Raw genomic sequence first — 21,718 nt, forward strand, 5'->3', positions numbered from 1 at the left:
CTGGGGAATAGATGTACCAGTAACCCTGCTAGGGTCTGTCCCTGGGATGTCTTTGCTGGCTCCTAGTAGTTCTAGCGTACTACGGCAAAGTGGGCTGCCCGGGTGGCCCTCGGCTGCTCTGGGCCGTACCTCTATAGGCCTCACTTTATCATGGTTGCCCCTGCCTAGGCCTTCCCTGGTCCCTGTGGTGGCAGTTCCATGACTTACTCCATTGCTGACCTGTTCCTTGCCTGCCAGGGTAAAATAGATGTTTCCATGCGGCTACCCCAGCAGCATCAACTTTCTCCCACTTGAGCGCCAGCCAGTGCTGGGCTCAGAGCTCAGAGCACAGATCGCCGGGCCAGGCCTGGCATCACAGCCTGCCTTGCTCTGGAGCCAGGCTGTTCATGAATGCCTCGTTGTTCGGGAAGGTGACCCTGGGTGTCCTGCTTCAGGCCTGATCACCTCCAGATCTCTGGACATTCTCTTTGCTCCCTCAGCTTCTATCCCCCTGGGAGGTGTGGGAACCTCCATGAGCTTGTGCCTTGGGCAGTAGACCGGGATCCCATGCTCCATCTACACCCTGCTATCACTGTCTTGACTGAAGGCCCTCACATTTTATTTTGTCCCAGGCTTTGTGGCTTGTATAGCTAGGGTCTGATGGAGGGCCAGACTGCCTCTGCAGAGCTCCAGCTTTTACAGGGGAGTGTAGCTTCTCCTCTATTGAGCCCATGGGCTGGAGATAAAGGCAGGAGAGCCCTTTGTGTTTGCACTGATGAGGAGACAGAGTCTTATCCCTGGTGAATCTCTGGGTGACCTGAGTGATATGCTTCTTTCTTACTCTCAGGGACCCTCTGTCTGAAGGCAGCCTTCTTAGAACTGGACATCTCAACATAAGCAAGGCAAGGCCATTGTCCTCAGAGAACACAGATTCTGAGGAAGGGCAGTGCTCTCAGTGAACACACAGTCATATAGTGGAGATATTTGTCCCTTAGGACAAATGGCTGGGTAGGTGTGTGTGTGTGTGTGTGTGTGAGAGAGAGAGAGAGAGAGAGAGAGAGAGAGAGAGAGAGAGAGAGCACCTCAGCAGGCATGGTTTCCCTAGGAGCAGAGAGGAAGAGCTCTGTGAGGCCTGGCATGGAGGAAGGAGAGAAAGGAAAGCAGCTGTGCTCTCCCCAGAGGCAGGCTGGACGAAGGGAGGGGTGCTGGGACAACCAGGGGACTCTTAGTGGGTTCTGAGAGTAGTACAGTGCTGGGCTGCTCCACAGTGGCAGTCCTGGGAAGGGAGAGCAGCCTGCAGACTGGGCCAGGCAGAGGTGGGGAACACAGCTAGCCTCGGGTCAGAGCCCCTGCTGGAGCTACCAGGCATCCACACCCGTGGTGGTGTTCTCGGGGGTCCCCGGAGTCAGACTGGGGACCAAGGAAGGCAAATGGGATGAGAGCAGCTCCACCTGAACCATTAATGTGCCAGGTAGCTTCCAGGAGACGACATGATCAGAGCTGAACTAGAGAATGCTCTGAGGGGCTTCTGTTGGCCTGCTAGGGGTCCATTGCTCCAGAGCCCTCTGTAGAATCTTCCGGTAAGACAATCCCTAAGAGGGACTCCCTGTGGAATAGGTAAGGGACTGCCCCGCCCTCTGAGGAGTTGCCACAGATGGTAGAGATCAGGTGCCACAGAGTCAGTGCTCCTGCGTGGGTGTGAGTGCTCCACTTCTGGAGTCCTCCCTCACTGCCTGGAACTGGAACGTGGGCTGTGCGAATGCCTCCTGGATCTCCCTCTGGCTGGCTGGGGCAGTCGGCCAGCTGGTACTCATGCCAGAGGCAGTCAGGCTTTGAGGAAGCTTCCCACAACCCTTTCACCATGAGAATGTTGGCGGGAATCTTGAGGGAGCACCCCTCAGGTGGTCTGGAAGGAGCATACACTATTATGGTCAGAGGCAGTGTCCACATCTGTGTTAGATGGGGCTGTGGGCAGTTCTCAGTCAGCTTCAGCCAGTCCACAACCTAAAATCCCCATAAAGTCAGCATGAGAGGCCTCAGGAGGGAACAGTGGACCTCACACATGTAGGGAGAGGACTTTGTGTAGGGCACTGGGGCTTAGGGTATGGACATGGTCACCTGGTGGGGGATGGGGTGGAGCTGTAGTCTTTTCTCCTGTCTGGCTACTAAAGAGGAGGTCTGGGGGAATGTGGAGAAAAGCCAGGGCTCAGTGGGGTGCTGAAAACAGTGCTTTTACATTAGCAGAGCCGCTGTGTCCATCCAGGGGAGGTAGAACTAATGGCCTCAGTCATGGGGTCCTCTCTGGCCTGCTTCTCTAAGAAGGTAGCATCCTTCACCCACAATCTAGGGCCAGACCTGGGCTGGGCACAAGCCATGCCTCTGTTGGAGCAGCGGGTCATGTGTCAGACATTAGTGGGGTGGGGAAAGGACACAAAGGGGTGCAGCAGGGCCATAGGCTTATACTCTGTCATTGCCGGACCCGCTGAGCTGCAACTATGGTGTCAGGCAGCAGGAGGAAATACAGCCCAGAAGCAAAAACTGAACAGGGCCACCAGTGCAGCATCCTGCACCAGGAATGGATGTCTCTATGAAGTCTCTCATTCCTGAGCAGTGACAATGGGCACAAACCTTAGCCATGCCTAAAGCCTAAAGCTGCCCAGGCTCAGTGCCATCCATCCCCTCAGGGCAACACAGAAGTCCTCTCCTTCACCCTGGCTGGCCACTGGCTTCAGGGTTCCAGCCACCACAGCCTCACACATAAATTTATCTTTCTCACCCCTTGCAAAGCAGTTCTTGGGGAGAGGGGCACCCTGTTCATCTACTGGGACCCCTGAGGCCAGAAACACCAAGGAAACTGTTCAAGCCTGTGTGCATGGTAAGGTGGAGGCAGGCGTTCTCCTGACATGGGGCTCTCCGGGCTACCCAGCCTGTGCCATTTACTCATGGGGCCACCAGATGCTGAGCTAGGAGTGGGCACCAGGAAAGGAAGTTAGGAGACAGACTAGAGCTGAGCCAACAGGTGTCCTGGTGCCCTGCAAAGGAGGGTGTGGTCTCTGCTGGAGGATGCAGTCCCTAGGGAGGCTGTGGAAGAATCCTTGAACTGCCCAGGTCCCGTGGGATGAGTGTGAGATCCTGGTGAGGTAGGATGAGTGGGGTTCTGGTGAGGCAGATGTTGCAGGTGACAGGAGGGGACCTGTGTATGCTTGTGTAAGGGTAGCCAGTGCTCAGCTCTCCCTTGGGCCCCTGAGCCCCCTCCCCCACTGCCCCAGGACTGTGGACCTGACTTCTTGTTGACCCTGAAGGGCGTCCCCAGGCTGAGGACACTCTCAGGGATTTCCTTTGCATCCCCTGTCCACAAAGGTGCCCAGTCCTGCTTCCTTCTCTTTTCCCCTCTCTTCCTTTCTCCCCTCACCTGCCACTCAACTCCATCCAGTACGTGGGAGACACTTGAGGGAACAAGGCTGAGGCAAGAGAGAGAAAACTGCCTTCACAGGGCCTAGCCCACAGCTGGGTGGAAACCTGCATCTCATTAACACCCCAGTCAGGGACCAGCATGGGGGTGTCTCGCCTCCCTGTCCTCCCTGCAGGGACTGGGAGGGGCAGGGCATGCTGGGAGAGGAAGCTTTGTTATTGGGAGCAGATGGGAGGGGGCAGGGAGGAAAGAGAGAGAGCTGGCTCAGGGGCAGGCCACCAGAGGACTGGAAGTCCCTCTTCCCAACCTCTGGGGTTCAGAGTCCTTCCCAGGAAGGCCCTGGACCTGGATGTGCTGTCCAGGACACTGCAAGGGTGCAAGGCACATTTGAGCATGGACCAGACATATGGAAGCTAGTGTCTACTGGACCAGAATTGACACTGTGTGTGATGGGAACAGAAGGAGGTACCAAGAGGTTGACTTTTTTTTTTTTTTTTTTGGTCTGAGACAGGTTTTTTTCTGTAGCTTTGGAACCTGTCCTGGTACTAGCTCTTGTAGACCAGGCTGTCCTTGAACTCACAGAGATCTGTCTGCCTCTGCCTTCCAAGTGCTGGGATTAAAGGCGTGAGCCACCAGCGCCCGGCTTAGACCTGCATTCTTAAAGCCTTGCTGATCATAGGCTGGTGGTAGGGTGACCGGGCTCCCAGGTACCCTGTGACAGCAGTGTTGAGGATGTCCTTCTCAACCCATTTTTATAGGGTTCAGGGGGTATCAAGTTGAAGAATATCCTCCCAGCTCATTTACTGCCCTCAGAAACACTAGCTTTGGGACAGAGCTTACATGGGAGACCTTGTTTAGAAGCTGTTGAATTCTGGATCACAGTCCAGCAAAGGTGCCCCAGCCCCTGCCTTAGCTCTCCATGGCACAGCTGAGTGAGCCCAGTTGCCTGCACATCTGTCCAGGAAATGGGCTTGGCCTGAGCGGGGCAGCCAGGAGGGTTGGCGTCTGGCATGGAAGTCTCTGCCCTTTAGGGCCCACTGACTTAGGATCTTGAGGAGGAGGCAGGGCTGGAGGGGTAGGGCCAGGGCTGACTCCTGCTCCTTAGCCACGCACTCTTCCCGCAGAGCCCCGCTGCTCACAGCCCCAGCTACACTTCCTGTGCCACATGGTGTGGACCCGTATTCCTCCTCCAACATTTTAATTAGTTCGCGTGCTCATTAGACGCTCAAATGCCTTCCAGACACCCTGCAGCTGCTTGGGCCCTCCCAACACCTGCCCTGCCAGCTGGGCCTCCCCCACACCTGGAAGCCATTGAGCCTGCAGCCAGGCCCTTCTGATGTCGGACCTTCCTGTGGCTGCCACCAGAGAGAAGCAGAGGTTTGCTGAGAAAGGGTGGGGACCTTAAGAGATTGGCTTCGTTAATACTCTCATGAGGAAGAGAAGAGAAGGGCAGTTCGGCCACAGCACAAAAGAGATCTCAGGTACCCTGCCTGCCTGCTTCAAGGCAGTCCAGGGAGCCAGTGAGTGTTCCTTGAGAGTCTCTCCAGAGCCCAGTGTTTGCTGTCTTTATTAGGCAGAGGGGGCAAACAGCTCTAATCTCAGCAGGTTCTGTGAGTGCCCAAGAGAGCCAGGTCAGGGTGTTGGCCCAGGCTTGAACTTAGGTTGCTTCTGATTGACCATGATTCTCCTTGTCGATCTGCCGGGTTGTACCAACCGGATGGTCCCTGGTCTCATGAATCCAGTGAATAAACTCAACTTTTGCTTTAAGTGTTTCTGAGAGATAGGGTAAATACAAGTTTTTCTAATCCCCCAGGCTGACCCTGAGAAGGGGTGCTGGTGCAGACGCCCCTACTTCAGGTGGGCATCAGATACTGGGCAGCTTTCTCAAGTCCATTCAGGTGAGTAGTGGCTATCTGTGACATGATCCCATCCCTATTACCTGTCTGTCCCTTGTCCTGCTGCTCCCTGGAGTAGGCAGTGCGGACCCTGTTTAAAGCCCACCCCCTCCTTGGTGACTGGAGGCCGGGAACTGCTGCTACCTGTGCTGGGACAGAGGAGAGATTCTGATGGTGTGGCCAGACCATGTCAAGTCATTCATCTATCTAGTTTTCATGGTAGCAAATGGGAAAATCACGCTTAGAGCTTAGAAATGTGCACTCGTGGGCACATTCCAAGCAAACAACAGCAACAACAATAAAACCATTGCTCCAAGCATGTCGTATAAGGGCAGGGTCTACCCACATGCATCCAGCCCGCGTCTGACCTTGTCTGGCCCTGAGGAGACGTGAGTGTCCATGGCTGCCTAGTACTTCTGTTCCTCCTCTGACCTCAATGTCCCTAAGGTGGTGAGTCGCCGAGAAGCATGAGGACCCTCGTGAGGCAGCTCGGGTGGGATCTGGAGCGGGGAGCGGTGGGGATGTGATGTTGACCCTATGCTCCCCCAGTCATGTGACGATCAATTCTGGGCTGATTTGGGTGAACACATGGCTATGAGCATTGGCTGGGGTTCACTTAGAAATGGGGAGCAGATGCTGAGGAGAGGCCCACCCATTAGCCACCTGTGCAAGTGAGGTGGGGGAAGTGCCTTAAGTACTATCCCATGCCGCGGCCTCTCAAGGTTATATTTCCATAGCAGAGGCTTGGAGGGGCTGACTGCCAGGACCTCTCTACTTCAGGGCCTGGAAAAGCCAACCAGTGCCCAAGGTCTCCATACCAGGTGGCAGGATTGTGGGACTGGGGTGCAGATGGTGGGGACCATCCTCAGTGATCCATATCTGCAGTGGTGATCCTGCAGGACGGTCCCCGGTTCTCCTGTGTCTGTGGTCCTCCAGGCCACTTTCATGTCTCTCTTAACTCTAGTACTGTTGGAACAAGGCCAAGCGTTATGCCTCCTTGAACCTCAACTTCTCCCTATGTACCCTGTGTACAGATCCAGTCACACTGGGATACTAGCAGATGGGTGGGTGTGGTGGCTCAGTCTGCTTTCAGGATGTGGGGTGTGGTAGAAAAGGAAACCAGAGTTCAAGGCCATCTTAGGCTACATAGGTAGTTGGGGGCCAACCTGGGATATATGAGATTCTGTGTGAAAACAACAGCAAAAACAAAACAAAACAAAACAAAACAAAAGAGAAAGGAAAGAGAGAAGGGAAAAAAGAAAAAAGAAAAGAGAGACAAAGGGACGGGGAAGGAGGGGAAAGGAGAGACCAGTTCTGCAGCAGCAGGTTTGGGAAGGGATGAGTGTCTTTGAGCCTTTGAGCAGGCAGGCAGGGAATGATTGTCCTGGGAACCAGGGTGCACTGGAGGGGGCGATGAGAGGTGCTTGGCTCTAGCCTGCTGCCCACGAGCCTCTGTGCAGCCAGTGTTCTCCGTCTGTGGGACCCGCTGTCCTCACCTCCGGCTCCACAGCACTGGCTGACCGAGTCCTGCAGTCACCACCGCTCACAGAGGTGCACAGCAACTGGCCGGTTCATCGCCATTGTCAGCCTCAGCCTCTAACATCAGCCTGTCTGCCCAGTGCAGAGCCCCAGCTGTGTCCTTGCTTGGCCCTGCTGGTCACAGCAGTGGTCCCAGGTCCCTGGAGAATGGCTTTGCCAGCAGATGTCTCCATGTTAGTATTTGTGCCCAACTGCAGCTGACAGACAGCCTGGCCTTTACAACTCACTTCCCACAGTGGTCTAGTCTTCTGGGCCCTCAGCAGGTCGCCCCCTTGGGCTCTGTAACCATCGAGGGTTTTCTCAAACCTGCTCCTCTGAAAGCTCCTGAATTCTCTGGGAACCAGTTTTAAAGTTCTGCCACCTCCTTGCAGGCACAGCTGGAGCCAACAGCTCCATTTCTCAACAGAAGTCTGTGCTCTGCTGCAGACAGTTTTTGTTGCTGTAACAAATGCTCAACATAATTAACTTACAAAAGCAAATGTGTCTTAGTTCACAGGTTTGGAGTTCCAGCCCATGACAGGTTTGTTCTGTGGCTTCGAGTCTGTGGCAAAACAAAATCACTCATACCATGATCCAAGGAACACACACACACACACACACACACACACACACACACACACACACGAGAGAGAGAGAGAGAGAGAGAGAGAGAGAGAGAGAGAGAGAGAGAGAGAGAGAGAGATTGGTGTCATCATCTTCCAGTGACCTGAGGCTGAGGACCACCCCCCCCCCCCCCCCACGGAATCACTCTTCTCAGAGGCTCTATCAACACCTGCCTGTGGGACCAAACCTCTGGAGGACTTGGCAGGCCTTCACAGCCTGCTACTTCAGCCTCGCCTTCATGCTGAGTGAGAGGAAAGCTCTCCGTGGGGTCCCCGCTCACTTTCCTCTGTGACTTTTCATTCATTGCTTGTCCTCCAAGCCCATGGCTGCAATTGGTGCTTTCCAGTGGATGTGGTCCTTGCTACTCTGAAGACCACCACCGGCAGCATGCCACCTGGGAACCCTGAGAGATGCAGGGTCCCAGGTTGTGCTAGCAAGGTCCTGGGTGGTTTGTGGGCAAGTCTGGGATGCAGCCCTGGAGAAATGGTTTTCAGAACCACAGACACTCACCTGGTAAGGGCTTTTAGTTTTTGTTTGAAGGAAACTTTAAGCATCCTGAGTTGTGAAGACACTGGTCTCTGGGCAATTGGGGCTGATGAGACAGGGTCAGGCTGTGGTGACTTCTGCCTGCCCTCTCCACTGGTCCCTCCTCATCCACCCCGGGTTTCCGGTCCCTGACCACACAAGCCTTGTCGCTACACCCTGTGGTTTAGGCTTTAGGGTATGGCAGGGAGAGCCAGAGCCCAGCAGTGTGACTTTCTGAATTGATTCCTCTCTGGTTTGTTTGCCCCTGGCCTTCTCTTTGCTTCCCCCTGTGCTCCGCTCCTTCCCCAGTTTCCTCCTCTAGGCTACAAGGCAGAGCCAAGCCTAGCTTGGAAATGGAAATTCTTTCTGGTCACACTGTAGATTTTCCTGTCTAGGGTCCCTTCATACTGAGGACTCTAAAGAACCTTGCTCACCCCCACACTAGCTAGCCCTTCCTACTCCTGGCAGTCGGCCACCAGCCCTAGTCTGCCAGAAAGTATATTTGATCTTTGAACCCAGGGCTGCCCTGGAGACAGACCTGAGACTGCTAAAGGCATCAGCATGGCTGTGGTCACGAGAGTGGCAGGGAGAGGGCAGGAGGCCCGGCAGGGGCTGGAGGAGGAGGCTGTCGGGTCTGCTAGGGGATGTTCCTGCTCCGACGCTCAGGCTCTGATCCAGTTGAAGTGGAATGCCTGAAAACACTGCCCCTTCCCTGCTGTAGTCACCAATGTCATCATCACTCACCTTCATGGATGACAGATGACCATGTGGGTTATCCCACAGCCCACTCTGCCTGCAGTGGTTGGAGTTCCTCCCTGCTGTCTAGGGAAGGGCTTGTAGGCTGAGTCCACATCTCTGCACAGCTCCTGAGAGACTCTGGGCTGCCACAGTTCCTTCCAGGCTGCTGAGAGCAGCCGGAGCCCAGTGTCTGAAACCTCAGTCTTCCCCCATCAAGGTCATGTCTGCATGATAGGCTGGACCAAAGTGAGGGTGGGGTGTTGCCCAGGAATACAGGTCTTTCCTCAAGGTGGTTTTTGGTTTTGTCCTGTTCATGTCTGCTCAGACCTCTAGCTGAAGAAAGCTTGGACTTTCTGAGGGTGGGAGGCACAAGCTCCATTGTCTTGATCCCTGTGAGGGTCTGTGTGGAGGGAGGAGCGGGCAAGTGGGCTGAGAGTGGGGGTGGGAGCAGGGCCTCGTGCACGGCACTGAAAGGCAGGGCCAGGCTAGAGCAGCATTAGCTGTAGGCGGAGTGTTCCCACAGGACCTCCTTCAGTGGGAACTTGACACTAAGGTAAAGACTTGCAGGCACAAAGGTACCACAGAGGCTCCAAGTACCCTTGTTCTTCCAAGCCAATGGTGAGCTTGGGACAGTTAACAGGTGTCTGGCTCTGTGTAGATGGCAGAGACCCATGTCCCATCAGCCCCAACAATCCCTGATGCTTTGCTCTTTGGACACTGAAAACAGCAATTCTACAGGATGGATGGGAGGTAACAGAGTTGCGGCAGGAGGGAGATGATGTGCAGGTGGGAGCTCCAGCATGGAAGTACAGATGCCAATGCAGGGAGGGGAGGGCAGGCAGTTGGCAGCTGCTAGGCTTCTGGGATAGGTAATATTGATTGTCAGGTGGCCACCCAGCAGGCAAACCTCTGGGGATGCCTGTGAGGAAGTTTCTAGGTTAGGTCAGTCCTGGTGAGTAGACGCATCCTAAACATGGGTGGTACTATCCCATGGGCTGGAGCTCAAAAACGCCTCTGTTCTGGGGCCTTGCAGGACAGATTTCTTTTGCTCATAGAACATGGCTGCTAATTATGACTGGCACTGTGGGCCTGTGAGGTTTTAGTGCCTCCCACAACCCCGATCAGAGGTCAGAATCCCAGTGGGGTCACAATCAGGGCTAGTTTTGCAGCCAAGCTAGGGATGGTCTTTGGAGAGGGATAGTTCTGGGACCAGTGTCAGGCATGTTCTGTGGCCTTGGCTGAGGTCAGTCTGAGGCTCCAGTATGTGACAGAGGAGGCCGAGTTTGGCCGTGAACCATTTACTTTCATTGTAAACGGGGCAGATGAGATTGGCAGCAAGGTTAGTGCCCTCCCCGTGTCCAGACAATGAAAGGTCTCCTGGACCCTTCACCATGGACACAAGGACCCAGAGCCAACATCAGCAGCTCTAAGCTCTAGCACCCTCCTGAGGTCTGGAAGAGGGGTAGCAGGACCACCGGGGCTTGTGTCTCAATAGCCAGAAGGCCCCAGCTCCCGAAGGACAGGACTCAAGAATTTGGCCACAATATGAGGGACTTCCTGGGAGCCATGGAAGATGGTGTCACAGACTCTAGGCTCTGGATCTGGAGGCCAGGCTTCAACTTGGCACTGCCCATCACCAGAACTTTTCAGAGGCTGATGGGCTGGGTGTCATCTCATATCTCAGCTAGACTTTCTCCTTAGCTCTTAAGGCAACTAAGAAAAGCTTGCTGGGGAAGAAGCCTGGAGTCCTGGGATCCTTGGTGCTATCACTGGAGACCCCTCTGTGCACCAGGCCTGGGCTCTGCAGGGAATTCATAAGCAAAGCTGTTTTTCTGTTCTCCAAGCTTTGTGTTCAGAGCTTGAATACAGTCACTGTGTGGGCCGTCAGTCAGCAGTGGGTGGGGTTCTGAAGAGGCTGGAAATGCTGTAGTACTCTATAGTCTTCAACGTACATGGAACATTAGCTTTACCAGCAGAGATTAAAAACAAACAAATCTAGGATGTCTAGGCATTGTGGCACAGGCTTGAATCTCCAGCCCTGGGAAGCTCAACACATGTGGATTCCTGAAATCAGCCAGCATAGGTTACTTAGTGATTTCCAGGCCAGCAAGAGACCCTGTCAGACATGATGGTACTGCTGGATGTTGGTGAGCAACAACGGAGATAATATCCAGTCTTTAAAGGATTCCTTCCATATTCCCAAGACACCTTATACTGTAGTGTGTAGAAGACAAGGGTGCTGATTTCTCTATACTTGAATCTAATGAAGATGGCATCTATATCTCCATCCCCTCAGCCTGTGCTCTGTGACAATTGGCTTAAACCTAATTATGGTGGTTAATGTAACTGTCAACTTGACACAAGATAGAGTCACCTGGGAAGAGAGTCTCAGTTAGGCATCATCCAGATCAGGTTGGCTTGTGGGCATGTCTCTGAGGTACTGTCTTGATTAGGGATATTACTGGTGTGGGAAAACCCAGCCCATTGTGGGAAGCATCATTCCCTAGACGGGATTCTGAACTATGTAACAATGGAAGAAGCTAGTTAAATATGAAGATGTATACATTCATTTTTATTGGCTCTCGATGGTGGATGTGATGTCATGAGCTGCTTTAAAGCTTCTGCCTTGAGTTTCCACAAAGCTGAAATTGTGAGTCAGATAAACCCATTCTTTCCTAAGTGGCATATTGTCAGGGTTATTTTATCACAGTAATGGAAACTGAACTAGGATGATGGAAAACTCACACCTCCCACTTGTGCGGGTCTCAAGCCATCTCTTTAGAGGGTGGCAGCTCTTGCTTTCTGTCTTTTGAGAGTGTTTGTCCTTGCGATTCAGAGGCCATGCTATATGAGGGAGCCAAGCAGTCACACTTCTGCGTCCAAGGAGGAACCTCTAGGTGTTCTGCCAAATCAGACAGACAATGCCTACCCTAGACAATGAAGCAGTCTTGGCCTTGATCCAGCCTAGAAGAGACCAGAAAGAGTAGTGGAAAACCATGCTGAAAGTCTGTAAGCAAAAAGACAGTGGATGTTTTAAGGCTGGGGTTGGCAAACACCTCTGTAAAGTGTGAGCTGGTAGCTGCTTCAAGTTTGATGGAAGTGCCGCAGACAACCGAGAATGAGTGACTGTGGCCTGGTTCCAGTACAACTTTCATTCTGTACACCAGCATTTCAAATCAGTATAATTTTATATGTCACAAAGTACTATTCTTCTTGCGATGTCTTTCCTCTTGAAAACTTAAATGATGCCTAACTCAGGAGTTTTACAAAAATCAGGCAGGGTTGTGGTTTGCCAGCCTCTACTCTAAGCCGTTCTGATTGGGACGGGCAGTTGTGCATCTGAAGGTGATTGGAACAACAACCCAGCATGGGGACAGTTTTATGACATCCACATGAAAACAAAGTGTCGGGCATTAAGAAAGCCCTTTGAGTTTATAGCTGCAGCACCTTGTGTATGAGAGGCACAGGAGAGGTGGGCTGGGTTGGGTTAGAATGGAAAAGAGCAGAGAAACAAGAGATGTTTAGTGCTTTCCAGCCATGGGCAAGGACATGGAGCTGCTGGAGGAGTCTCTGTTACAGAGCTGGGACATTTTCCCAGGTGCCTCCTTTCGCAGCTCTAGATTCACTGAGCCGTGTTCAGAATGCTAATTTGTCTCCCTGCAAAGCAGCAGTTGCTCCTGTCAATGATTGTTGGATGGAGCACAGGCCATTAGCTGCCCTAGAATCCTTGTGTGTGTGAGAGCACAGGCCACGAGCTGTTCTAGAACCTTTGTGTATGTGAACTCTATAACTCCTCCTGATAATTTACTGGTCCAAATTTGCAAGAGAGCAATTTGAGATATGGAGACTATAAATTAAATCTAATAAATGGACCCAGGAAAAATTCAATATATAAAAGCATCATTAAAAATCAGCAGCCCCATGGCTGGAGAGGCAGTTCAATTGTTAAGAGCTCATACGCTCTTGCAGAGGACCAGAGTTCATTTTTCAGTAGCCACACTGGGCTGCTCACAACCACTTCAACTCCATCTCCCAGAGGAGTCTGCTGCCTGTGGCCTTTGCAGGCACCTGGACTCATAAAAAATATTTTAAACATTGGCATTCTTGCTGTGTACCTACAGTAATTTATCTGAACAAGATATCAAGGAGGCAATTAGTTCTGTGATGGATGCAAAGAAGATTCTGGAAGAAGAAATTTAACCAATGTTGTGGGAGACAGACTCTACAGTGGCAACTATAAAACACTGATGAAAAAACTGAAGAACAGAAAGGCATCCCATGTTCATGGATTGGAAAAATCAGTATTGTTCAAATGTCCATACTACCAAATTGTAGATGCAATGTCAATGCAATTCTAATCAAAATGCCCATGACATTTTTCACAGAAATGGAAAAAAAAATCATGCAACTTGTTTGGAACTATGAAAGAGACCAACAGTAATACAATTTTGAGCAAAGGGACTAAGCAAAAATACTACATCATGTTACCTAAAAATACATTACAAAGCTATCATAATCAAAACAGCACATGAAGAACAACAGTAAAATCATCAGCGAAGCCAAAGAATAGGATAGAGACCATAAAAGTAAATTCTGTTGTAGGTCCATGTGCGAGGCATGATCTATAGCTCTAAATCTCACTACTTTCAAGAACCAACATGAAATAAATTAAAGACATAAATACAAGATGTGAAAGTTTAAAACCGTGAGGAGAAACCAGAGGAAAAATGCTGAGGAGCCCAGGGGGTGTTCAGACAAGTCTTCAAAAACAAAACAAAACAAAACAAAAACCTGACCCAAGCAAGTGCTACCCCCATGTCCCAACGAGCCACGCAGTTGATGTGAGTGGCATATGTGACTACCAGAGACCATGTTGAGGCTTGGGGTCCATGCAGCCACTAGGGCTTTGAGTGGGTCAAGGGTCCTGATATGGTTCAGGGCCATGTTGATGTCTGTGGCCTGTGTTACCACAGAAGCCCATGTGGATTCTCGTGGTCTGGACTGCCACCTGAAGCCTTGTTAATGTCTATGGGCACAAGAGAGCTGGTCCTAACCTCGGTGGCAGCTGCAGGGCAGTGCCTATGGTGCTGTGGGCATGGGAGAAGTGGGTGTCCCCCTTGGTAGAGCAGGCCCCGCCCCTCAGCATTGTGGAGCAGGCAGTACTGTAGACTCAGGAGATCTAGCGCCATAATGCTCCCCACCTCATTGCTCTCCTCAGCTGATGGCTTCTGTCACAGATGCAGGCGGAAAAAGACTCATCCTCCCTTGGCCATGCTCCAGTTAATATACAGACCACACAAAATGGGCTCATTTTTAATTTTGTTTTATTTTTTTTGGGGGGGGGAGGAGGTCACGGAGGAAGGGATGCAGACATGGGAAGACTGGAAGCTGAGTGCAATCCGGGTGCATGATGTGAGATTCCCAAATAAACCCAAAAAGAAATAGGTCCCACCACGCAGGGAGCGTCTGAAGAAGCAGCCTTGAGAAAGGTGGGGAGGTTTGTGTTCGCCACCTGGCAAGTGTGGCATCCATGTATCTGTGGAAGTCCATAAGTGATACTCCAAGAGCCCAAACAGCCAATCAAAAGACCACATAGGTGTAAACAGACATTTCTCAAGAGGAGACAGAGGGGTGGCCGGCAGGTCGCCCAACTCCACTAATAAGTGATGGGTCATGCACTCATCTCATTGCTGTGATGAAGGCCTGACAGAAATGGCGTAAGGAGGGATCGCTTTATTTCAGCTGCTGGTTTGAAGGTGTAGTCCACCATGGAAAAGAATGCACGGTGGCAGGAGCGTGTGGCAGCTGGTTATGGGTGTCCACAGCCAGAAGGCAAAGAGTCAAACTCTGATGCTCAACTCATTGCCTCTCTTCCTCTTCCTTTCTTCTTCTTTCTTCTTCTTCTTCTTCTTCTTCTTCTTCTTCTTCTTCTTCTTCTTCTTCTTCTTCTTCTTCTTCTTCTTCTTCCTCTTCTATTATTATTATTATTATTATTATTATTATTATTATTATTATTATTGAGACAAGGACTCGATGTATAGCCCTGGATGGCCTGGAACTTGCTGCGTAGCCCAGGATAGCTTCAAATTCATAGAGATATGCCTACCTCTGCTTCCTTAGTGCTGGGATTAAGGATGTGTGCCTCTGTGCCTTGGCTTTTTCCTTTCTATTCTGTCTAGGGCCTCATCCCATGGAATGGCGCAACCCACATTTAGGGCCTGTCTTTCTACCTCAATTAGCCTGATCCAGACACTCCTTCGCAGCCATGCCCAGAGGTCTGTTTCCATGGTAATCCTTTTTTTTCAGTTTACCAATGAAGAGTGATTATAACAATCTGAGAAATGCAAACCAAACCCGCAGTCAGTTACTATTACCTCCCTTCAAAATGAACGAAGGAACAAACAAACAAACCTAGCACTGGCAAGGAGGTGATGACAAGGGCACCACGCTGTGTGCCAGAATGTCGATTAGTACAGCCATGATGGAACTCCCTCAGAAGACTAAAGCCAGCCCTGTTACATGACCCAGCAATCCTATGGCTGGCTGGGTGTGCCAGTCTGTCGGAGAGAGAACCTGCTGTCTGTCATTCCCTGACTATTCACAATAGCCAAGTCATCAAGGCAACATTTCTATCAGCTGGTGAGTGGGTAAAGAAAAGGTGGTACATAAATATGACAGAATACCCTTCAGCCATAAAAGGAAATATGAGACAATATGGCTAGAACTGTCTTCATGTTGAGCAAGATCAGCCAGGGGCAGAGAGCCAAGAATGGCTTAGCCTCGCTGAGCATCGGAATCTGGAAACCTTGGTCTCCTAGAAGTTGAAAGGAGGATGGTAGCTTTCAGAGGGTGCAGAACAGCTGGGAGGGAAGTTGACAAAGGACTGAGCAACAGGCATTAAATCATGAGTAAGCAAAAAGAAAACAAGCTATGGGATGCAATTGCAGAGTAAGATCAAAATTAGAAATTATCCATTGTTCACTTTTAAAAATGAAGTATGCAATGTTTTCACCAGAAAAGAATGACCAGTGTACAGAGATGGGCATGTTTGACCTGATCTAAATATGACTCAATGAACTGGGCCTGGTCCCTTAGGAGAGGCTGAGGCAGGAGGATCACAGTTCAAGCCAGCCTGGGCAAGCTTGTGAGATTGTATTTCAAGTTAAGAAGGAAAAAGATGACTGGGCTGTAGCTCAGTGGTGGAGAATTTGCCTTGAGTACTTGAGGCTTTAGGGTCAATTGTTAAAAGCACAGCACATATGTGTCCTGAAAATCATCTGTCATCCCATAAATATGTATAACTTTATGCTTTATGCATCATTTAGGGTAAATTTAATATAGAACTAATAAATAAATGCAGGTTAGGGTGAGAGTATAAGTCCCGGAAGCCAGGCTCCTAACTCCACAGACAGCAGCCTCTGCTGCTCCATCCCCCAGGAGAGTGCTCCCCACCTGACTCCACAGACAGCAGTCTCTGCTGCTCCATCCCCCAGGAGAGTGCTCCCCACCTGACTCCACAGACAGCAGTCTTTGCTGCTCCATCCTCCAGGAGAGTGCCCCCCCCACCTGACTCCACAGACAGCAGTCTCTGCTGCTCCATCCCCCAGGAGAGTGCTCCCCATGGAGGACACACCCCAGGCACTGAGGATGACTGCCAGTCATTGTACTACTGTGGAGGAGCGAACAGTACCTGCCTGCGGCTGTTAGAACTGAGTTCATTCAAAATCTGTCCCTGAAGTCCCGAGACCCATCTTCCCCAGCTAGCCCCGAGAAGTCAAGGCATCCTTTAGGGAGGCAGAGCCCCTGAGGTCTTGCTAGTTTCAGGGGACAGGCAGCCGGTTGTCACCCTGTGCTCCCAGGAGCCCTCGGTGCACTTGCCTCCTGTTTGCACACAGTTTCTCCTATGTAGTGTGTGTCCTGTCTTTTTCTAACACAGTCTCAGCATCTACAGAGAGGGCCACTTTCTCACCCTGACGTGGGGTCTCAAGAGTCCTCTCATTCCTTCTTCCCTGCTGTCATTCCGATGAAGAAATGGCAATTTTAAATTTTAAAGAAGACTCAAGGCTTTTCTTTATCTTATTGTGTTTGCTTTCTGTTTCATTGTTTTATGCTTTTAACATTTTTTACGTGTGTGTGTGTGTGTGTGTGTGTGTGCTCGCGCGCGTGTGTGTAGGAATGCGCATGTCAACGTGCATGTGTTGCCCCAGGACAGCTCTGGGTGTCTGTCCTTGCCTTCTCCTTGTTTATGACAATCTCTTGTTTCTGGCTGCCTAGGCTGAGCTAGACGGCCTGTGAACTTGCAGACAGTCTCCTGTCTCCACCTCCCAGCTCACTGTAGGAACACTGAGTTTTCTTGGGTTCTGGGAATCTGAACTCACGTCCTCTTTCTTGGGTGTCAAGTGCTTTTCCCACAGAGCCATCCTTAAAGCCCCATGCTATATTTTTAGCTTAATCTGTGGAAAACCTGCCAGATGTGGGGCAGGCCCTAGACGTTCATCCTCCTGTGTGTTTGTGAGATGTGCTGAAGTCACAGCTTGGTTTCCTAGCTTCCCCTCTGACTGGCAAGTCTCTTCCAGGCTTGTGAGCACCTGCTCTTCCAGCCATCTCTGGGAAACCCTCTAAACTTGGTCTCACTGTTCTTTATTCTCTTATGATCTGGTCTGTGCTTCTCACACTATGTTCTCTGTAGACCCTGAATGGGTCTGTGTATCTGTTCACCACCAAGTTCAGCTGCTGCAGAAACCAGAGAGGCCGCGAGCCCCTGGAGCTGCAGTCACAGGAGGTTGTAAGCCACCTCTCCAGTCACAGACTACATTCTCAAGCAGGATCGACCAACGTTGTTCTCATTGTCCTCGGTGTGATTGATCCAAACAGCCTGGCACACTCCCGCAGGCTCACTTCCACAGGCGGGAGAACACAGCTTGCTCTTTTCTGAACTTGGCCTCCCCCCAGACTCATGAGGCACCCCTACCTCCAGATCCCTGCTCCTCCTCTTCATCCACCAGAGCCTCCCTGGTCTAGGCCTTAGATGTCCTGAGACATCCATGCTCTTCAGGCTCAGACCCACTGTTGATTTTATTCTTCCTCCATGTGTTCCAGGAAGCTGTTTCCTTGACTCCCCACACTGCCCAGAACACTGCAGGCTCCTGTGTCAACACACCCTCTCTTGGGCCTCATGGTGTGAGCCTAGGTCCCTGCTGGCTATTCCTCAAAATCATGTTCAAAGCTGAACTCATCTGCTCCTCCTCTGTCTGTCCTCAGTAGAAAGCACCCCCACCACAAGTCTTCATAAGCCTTGTAAGCAGTGTAATTCTATGAGATCTCATGTGTCAAATTATGTTCTGCAAGCATAAGATGGAGCTCGTCCCCCATCTCAAACCCAGCTGTTGGAGTCGTAACCGCTAATGCTTCAGAATGTGGACTTCTTTGAAGGGTTAATTAAGAGAGGGTCTCTAGAGTGTACCCCAAACCAGAGTGACTGATAGCCTTATTAAAAAGGAAAGCATGAGGTCACGTGGAAGGGGCTCCCCCAGTTGGAAGGAGGCAGATGGCAAAGCTCACAGAAGTAAACTAAATGCAAAGGGCAAACTTGAGAGGAAGTGCTGGGTTTTGTGGAGCTGAGGAGCATGGACAGCAATGGTGTGGGATCACACTGGTTCTCCAGGGGGACCCAGTGAGCAGTAGCAGACACTGGCTGAGGCGTCCATTTCTTGCTAAGGCTTCCATAGAAGACACCTGGGCATCAGTTCTCCACTGATAGAGGGAGGTGTATACTGGGCTTCCATAGCTTCTCAGTTCTCCACTGATGGAGGGAGGTGTGTATGGGTTTCCATCAGCTGCTTAGTTCTCCACTGATGGAGGGAGGTGTGTATGGGGTTTCCATCAGCTGCTTAGTTCCCCACTGATGGAGGGAGGTGTGTATGGGTTTCCATCAGCTGCTCGGGAGAGTGAAAGGCCCTCGGTTGCCTCTACACATCGCCACACTTCCTCTATCAGGCTAACCGTTGCAGAGAATGTCATCTGAGTCTCTGCCCTTGGTTCTTGATTTGTCTGACGACTTCTCCAGAGGTTCAGGGTTCACTGTCACCAGGGTCTCTCTGGCTCCTCCAGACCTGTCCTCTGTTCTCACTTCTGTTGGGAACAAGAGATCTGAGCCCATTTGGGGAAAGCTTGTGGCAGAGGGGCCTGGCACAGTGTCAGGTCGTCATGGTGTCCAGGTCGACAGGGCTATATTTAACTGGCTATATTTGCTGTCCCAACTCACTTGTCCCAACCCAGCCCCTCCCACCTCCAGCCTGTCCTGCATCATTGGGTCCCTGTTGTCCCTGCTCACCCCGATCCAGCTGTACAATTGTGGTCTGGGCCACAGGCTATTTTTTGCTTGGTGCCAAAGATTATTCAGTTATCAGGAATGTGTGTTTAAGTGGCCGTCTCCGGAATAAGGCTTATAAATAGGAACTTGGGGTCAAGGCTGGGGCCCCAGTGTCCTCCTCTTTGTCCCAGTTCCTGCCCCAGCTCTGGAGTTTTATGTGGGGTGCCACTATGAGACTCGGGTGAGAGAGGCAAGCCCAGGGTTGACTAGGGGAAAGTACTCGGGCTGAGAGGCCAGGGGCTCCACCCAGAGGACATCTCTAACAGGAAAGTCGTCTGCCTCTCTGAGACTGGCTTTCTCTCTGGTCAGGAGGGACACTTGAGAACCAGTGGCTCCATGGCAAACAGGTGGTGGGCCTCTGTCCATGAAACAAAACCAAGGTGGAGGAATGGCTGTCTGGAAGAAGAGCCTGTCCATTGTCAATTACTAGTGCTTTCTGGGAAGGGATCGTAGGGCATTAAAGAGAAAGGAACAGGAGAAAAAAAGTCTTGGGAGAAAGAGGACTGGGGTGGAGTTCCCCCCAGCGAGCTCCCAGTCTCATGGTGGAGGCCAGGTTCATGCTTTACCTCAGCATCAAGGGGCGTAGTTGAGCCCAGGTGTTCAGAACAAGGCTGGAAGCTTCCCTGGCAGAGTTAGAGGCTGCTTCCTGAGGTTCCAGACCTCCTGGAGACCCAAGCTCAGGCCATGCAGAGGGGCAGGGGAGAGTGGGCAAATGAGCCTAATCCACAGGGTCAACCTGCCTCCTGGTGCCCTTCCCGCCTGGAGCCACCTTCAAGGCCTGGGCCATTGCTACCTTTGATTCCCTTCTTTCCATCTTGGGTAAGGGAGACTAGGAGAGTCCTCTATCCAACACAGGCTGGAACTAGCTCCTGGGAAACATGCTGCTCCCTTGGGTACCTTACTACAAACAAGGATGGGACAGGAAAAAGACATGGCAACTTTTTTTTTTCATCAGCTTCTCTAGATAGTGGCAAGAATCATGACTAACCTTCCTCATGGATCGTCATATGTGAGAATAGGCTGTGCATCTCAGGATAACTGAGTGTAGCCAACACATTTACACACGGTAGCATCTTTTTACAGTGTCAAAAGATTAGAGAATCCTGGTCTAAAGAGCAGTTGTAACCAATAATGGTGACTTTTCTGAGCAGAAAGGTATTGTCACTTGACCTGTTGGTACCTCCTGATGCCACCAAACCTACCGCAATGCACGGGTTCAATGGCCTCTGTCCCTACATTCTGCACATAGGTCTGTCTTAGGGACCCTTCTTATCTCCTGCTCCCTTCCAACCCTCCCCCAACCTTTAGGAATCTTGGGCACGGATGACTAATAGCTCTAGAATGCAATTATGGATTTGCTTCATTCTCATCCCTGAACCCCTGAGGCTCTTTAGACTTTCCTCCTCTTCAGGGTGGGATGGGGTGGCTCAAGTCCACAAATGACAGCCAGCATCACCTTGGCAGGGTCTGGGATCATCTGGAAGACCATAGTGGCTCCTTTCTGTTACTATTATAATACACCGTAACCAAGGGAATCTGTAGAGAGGAGAGTTTGTTTGGGCTTACGGTGGCGGAGGGAGAGCCGTGATGGTGGTGAAACATGGCAGTAGGTAGTCAGAGTGGAGGTGTAAACCTGAGCTGCCTGGCGGTATAAACTTCAAAACCTGCCCCAATGATATACTTCCTGCAGCAAGGCTTATAAAACCTTATAAAAAGTTCCTAAGCTCCCCAGAGCTATATCGAGTGGAGACCAAGTGTTCAAACGTGTGTCTATGGGGGATATTTTCCATTCAAACTGCCACAGAGGTTTAGCTCTGTTGGAATGGGATTATCTAGATTAGGTTAACTGAGGGGGGAGAGCCCACCTTCACTGTGGGCAGCAGCATCCCGTGGGCTGCGGCCCTTAGGACTTGATCTTGAGGAAGGAGTTGCTCAGTGGCATTTATTTCTCTCTCCTTTCTGACTGGACACTCCTGCTGCTGTACCTTCCCACAGTGACAGTCTGTGAGTCTAAACAAACCCCTCCTTCCTTAAATTGCTTTCGTCAGATATTTTATCCGGATGAGAAAAATAACTACACACACACACAAGGCGGAACAAGGCCTGAGCACAGGTACCTGCTCCTCAGTGCCTCACACTGCAGAGATAAAAGGTGCTTGTTGACGGTCCTTGGCATGTCCCTCAGACAGGGTAACAAGGGTCCCCTGCTTTGGAGTGTCTTCCTCTAACTGCTGTAACCCCCTTAGCCGGGACTGACTGCGGATGGCAGTTCCTCGCTGGAGCCTCCAGAAGTTGGAGTAGAACCTGGGTGGGCCCCTGTTCTTGTTTCTTCTTCTGATCTTCAAGCCCCATGTGTGAGGTCAGCCATATGCCACGGAGGGTGGGCCCTAGGCCTGTGGGGTCCTCATGGGGCCCATAAGCCACACTTGGTTCTAGACAGGAGTCTGGTGTGTGGACGGCTCCCCTGGCGGGTAGAGTATTTGTGTGGGTGTGATCACACGAGACTGGGCTTCCACAATGGTGCTGACATCCTAATTTTGAATGACTCAAATTGTTTATATCAGCAGGAGCCTGGCAAGGAAATTCTTTTTGCTCAGATTCCAGTCACCCTAGGGGCACTTCTGTCACCCCCTGACATTAAGCCATCTTGCTGCT

Source organism: Chionomys nivalis, chromosome 1 (assembly GCF_950005125.1).
Source record: "Chionomys nivalis chromosome 1, mChiNiv1.1, whole genome shotgun sequence".
In the NCBI taxonomy this organism is placed as follows: domain Eukaryota; kingdom Metazoa; phylum Chordata; class Mammalia; order Rodentia; family Cricetidae; genus Chionomys; species Chionomys nivalis.